Below are 5,219 nucleotides of genomic sequence, written 5' to 3'. Positions count from 1 at the left end.
AAAAAAAAAAAAAAAAAAAAAAAAAAAAAAAAAAAAAAAAAAAAGTCTACTCTGAGCCATCATGCTCTATAGAAGCCAAGGCTGAAATCTCAGCTGACAGCCAGCATCAATTATCAGATAAGTGAGTAAAGATGCCTTCAGATGACTCCAACCTCTGGCCATGGAGTCTGCCAAAAGAAAACTCCAGACATCATGAAACACAAACAAACTATTTCCACAGTGCCTTGCCAGGATTCTGATTTACAGAATCAATAAATACAATAAAAGTGACCATTGAAAGCTACTAAGTTTGAGAGTAATTTACTCTGTAGGAAATGAAACATTTGCCAAATCCAACTTAAGATGAAATGGGAATTCTGAACAGTCTTATGACTATCAGTGAGATTATTTCATTGATCATGCTTTTGGTGTTGCATTTAAAAGGTCATTACCAAACCTAAGGTCACTTAAATTTTCTCCTGTGCTCTCTAATTTTATAGTTTTGCATCTTACATTTAGGTCCATAATTCATTTGGAATTAGTTTTTGCAAAAGGTGTAAGACCTGTGTCTAGACTCATTTTCTGCGTGTGGACGTCCAGTTGTTCTGGCAACATTTGTTGAAAAGACATTGGATTGCCTTTGCTCCTTTGTCAGTGATCAGCTGACTAAATTTGTGTGGGTCTGACTGTGGGCTTTCTACTCTATTCTACTGTTCTATTTGTCTATTCCTTGGCCATACCACAGCTACTTGATTACTATAGCTTTATAGTAAATCTTGGAATGCAGTAGTATCAGCCCTCTGAATCTGCTCTTCTTCAATATTGTGTTAACTATCCTAGGTCTTTTACCTTTTCATATAAACTTTTGAGTGACTTTCTTGATGTCCACAAAATAACGTGTCAGGTGAGGCGTGTTTCTGCCTTGCCTGGAGTCCAGCTCTCATCTGCCTCACGCCCCTGGAGAGGAGCCTGCAGTCCCCAGGATGAGTTTCTCTAAGGCGTCCGATTATGTCTAACTCTCTAATCAGGGGGAATGAGAAATAACATTCACCTTACTCTGTACACCCACCAGGATAGAATGGCTATTCTGGTTCAGAGGTGAGAAACCTCTGAAATAACATATTTCTATCAAAACATCATAAGCACATCTGTCATGTAAAATCCTGAGAAAGGAATAAATACCTAAAGGCTTTGAGTAAGCATGTTTTACCTTTTGCATTTCTATTCTAAACTACAGACCACATTGAAAGCCTAAGCAATACCACATGAGGGAGGCAGAATAATGTCCCTAAAGATGGCCAGTACCCTGATTCCTAGAACCCGCAAATATGTGACATCATATGGCCATGGGGAATGAAGGTGGCAGATGGAATTAAGGGTGTGAATCAGCTGGCCTTAAGAAGGGAGATTATCTTGAACTACCGGGTTGTCCTATGTGATCACAGGTCGTTAAATGTGGGAAGTGGGAGTAGAAGAGCCCGTCTAGGTGATAGGATGAGTCAAGAATTCGGACAGCCACTCGAAGCTGGAGGAGCCCTGGGCCCTCCCCTCAAGCCTGCAGAGAGGAACTCAGTCTAGGCTGTGTCTCCATTTTAGCCGAGTAAGACCCATGTTGGCCTTCTGGTGCACAGAAATGTAAGCTAATAAACTTGTGCTGCTTTAAGCCACTAGGTCTGTGGTAATTTGTTACAATAGCAACGGGAAACTGATATCCCATGATCATTAAATCTATAAAGTAAAGCATATTCTGAGAAATATTTAAAAACAATAATTTTTCAAATCTTGGTATTTCAGACTGTTAGTAAAACTGTTTTGATAGCATGAAATTGCAAGAAAATGGTGGTTGTTATTCTTAATTTATCCCCTTCTCCTCCTCCTCGCTCTCCCCGACTTTAGTCTCCATGTTATTGTGAATTGTAATTTAAGGTTAAGTTAAAAGACCACAAAATGGAAAGCTGTTATAAGTGGTTCTCTCAAATTTCCTGGACCTTGGGAAGCAGAGCCATGTGACTGCTTTTCTGGTTTGACCTAGTTAATTCTCTGTTCATTGGTAGCCTTTGAATCCTTTATTATGAACATACAATGTAATAACCACTTTCTATTTTTAAAAAATTGTTAGCAGTTTCTTTGGATCAAAGCAAAACACAAACTCTCATGCATTAAAAGTTCTCTTTTAATGAAAAAGTTTTTTTCAAGCATAATTAAAAAAAAATAGTTTTCTTAGTCCTCACCATCTTTGCAGTGAGTTGTTTTTCAGTTTGCCTTTGGCTAAGGACTGAAATGTAAGTCAAATGTAAATAAACTAAGTCAAGGCTAATAAGATCTCATTAAACACATGTCACCAAAAGCAATTAGCAGATTTATTAATTGTTTTCTGCATGGCTTTTTATTCCTAGCATCAGTCGTGCATGTAACTAAAGTCTTCTTGATTACATCCTTAAAAAATGTGTGTCTATTTCTCAAGGCTCACATGGCAAAGACCCAGACTGCCAGCTCTCATTAAGGCCTTTACTTAAAACAAAAGTGTAGTACAAAAGAGAAAAATTAATTTGCTCACTTAGTCAAAATAAGAGATGCCAAGGCCTTCCTGAAAAAAAAAAAAAGCTTATTTTTCAATGGCCAAGAAATAAACAATAGGTCCATAATCCCTTCCCAAGTGCAGCGTGTGGTGCAGAGCGGGCCGGCGGCCTGGTGACAGCGCCTCCGAGCTGCACGCACTGCAGGGCGGCGGGTCCTCTAGGGGAGTCCCGGGACCATCGGTGACCTGGTCCCTGCCCCTCCCATGGGCAGCACCTGGAGGTGAACACTGGCCAAGGGAGGGTGAGAGCTGGACTGAGCCTGAGCCCAGAGCCCACCCAGCCGCTGCATGCAGCGCCCGGGGGAAGCCACGGGAAGATCCTTCACACCCTGCAGCCCTAAAAGCTTGCAGGAAAGACGAAGTTAGAACTCAGACATGTCCAAGGTCGGGGCAGGGGAAAGAATTCCGGTAGAAGTGTTCAGTAGGCTCTTGTACAATAGGCACCGTGAAGTCAACATGGAAACTTGATATTTTACTAAGGAGAATGAAGCTGTGGCGAAACAGCCCTCCACAAGAAGGTGGTGGGGTCTGGCTTGGCTACGGGAGCTCAGTGTCACCTACAGGAGGCCATCAGAAGGGGCGAGGACAGAGCAACAGGCAGGGCGGAGCACAGGGCAAGGGTGGTTCTGGGAGAACAGCACACATTTCTGTGGTAGTCTCAGGAATTCGTCCTGGTTTTCAGGCTTTGGAGGGTCCTAACCAGAAGCTGAAGCCTAATTATGGTTTCTTCCTTGAGGTTTCTGAGACAGCATAAGACTTGCATTTGCAAAATAAGACTGTGATGTCATAAATTATAAGCAGAAGGTTGAAAGGGCCCCCTGCCTCTCCTTTCATCCCAACCTGTCCTGTTCAGATGAATTTTTTGCTTTCAGATGAAAGATCCTACATTCACAGAAGTCAGTCTCATATAATGGCAGGGGACCACTTTGTATAGAAAAGGGAACAGCGAGATTAATAGCCCAAAGGTGTGGTGCTCAGCAGAGGCAGTGCAGAGACATGGGGAGGTTTGGGATGGGACCGGGAGCACCACGCTGTTTTTTAAAATTGCCTCTCCCACACTCTTTCGAAACGTTGTTCTTCTCCTGAGTGCGTGTTTTGTAATTTTGAACTCTAGCTATTTTCTTTCCTGTTGACTGTTTATCTGTCCCAGACTTCCACTATATTACAACATTTTAGTTTCATGCATTTGGGTTCAGCTTTATTACATGACAAATATTTAGACATTTTATTAACAACCTCAGTAAACATGACCCATCAAAGGGGCATGGCTACAACTCAAACATGAAATCACACACACACACATGCACACACACACAAATGTCAACATACACACACATAAATGTCAACGTATACACACACGCACATCCCCCCCACACACACACACACAGAGGTGACTGAGAATGCAGCTCAGTTCCTCATCTACATTACAGGTGTCAGGTAATCTCAGTGGAACCTTCTAGGAGGAAATCTTTGTCTTTAGGCATTTTCTACTTTCATTTTCAACAGAAGAGAAGGAAGGAAAAGAAAGAAAACCAGAGTTTTATTTGTAATAAATGTCCAACAATGCTTATTTATACAATTTAAATATGAAAGCATCCCTCCTCACAGACACCCCATGATAACACCAGGATTGAGAAGCTAAACCCAGGCCTCACACATAGGAAGAGCAGGTGCTTCTGCTCGCCCTCCTCCTAACACCTTCTACTAGAAGGCCCTAGCCACCCGCCGTTAGCGTTTCAGAGCCGGGGCTTTGGGGAAGCCACACCTGGAGCTGGCTTCACCGGCTGTCCGCTGTTAAGACCTGCACTGGCCGCATCATCTCTGCCCTTTCCACTGCTTCAGTCCTCCTTACTAGAAAATGGGGCTTGAAATGTCTTCCTCATGGGATTCAATGAGACTGTACACATCCATGTCACCATACATGTCCACGGCAATTAGCACTCTGCCCAGAGCATAGTGCCTGCCGAGGGCTAGCTCATCCCAGTCCTGCTGGTGGCAAGAATAATAGTGCCCTGAAACACCCTCTCAGAAATAGTTCAACACTCTGCATGTGAGGAGCAGAGGGTATGCTTCAGTCACTACGCCTGGCCTTCCTTTGAGTCTCTGCCCCTCCAGAGAGCCCAGGCTCAGCAGCTTGGAAGGCTCTGAGGATTAACTGGAGCCCTCATGCAAACGCAGAAACCAGGCCCCTCAGGCAGCCCGGGCAGGGTTCTGTGGTCACACCAGCCCAGGGTCCCAGCTGAGCATGGGTCCCAGCTTTCTGCAAACACCGGTATTCCTCTGTCACCCCAACCCCAGCTCTTCAGCCTGCAGGCCCCCTCCAGAAGGTACACATCGCTCTGTCCCTCACTGCTGGGCCTCAGACGTCTCCCTAGCACAGCAGGGCCTGGCTCTGTGGGGTCCCAGTTCCTCCGCATTTGGTGAGAACCTCTTAGAAGATTTCCTTCTGGTGTCCAGGGACTGGACATAGGAAAGCATGGAGCCACCCGGCAGGACGATTCCAGGATGGTGACTTACTCTCACACGGCGCCTAACCCCAGACGGTATGAATGTGACAGATGCTACAGGTGGGCACCAGTGGAGAAGAGGAGTTCCTTTCAGTCCCGGCAGAAGCCAGCAGTAGCATTAAACCTCAAAGGACTAGCTTCCTTGTCCTCTGCAT

This window comes from Cebus imitator, unplaced genomic scaffold (genome assembly GCF_001604975.1).
Source record: "Cebus imitator isolate Cc_AM_T3 unplaced genomic scaffold, Cebus_imitator-1.0 Scaffold584, whole genome shotgun sequence".
Taxonomy (NCBI): domain Eukaryota; kingdom Metazoa; phylum Chordata; class Mammalia; order Primates; family Cebidae; genus Cebus; species Cebus imitator.
This window is presented reverse-complemented; position numbering follows the sequence as displayed.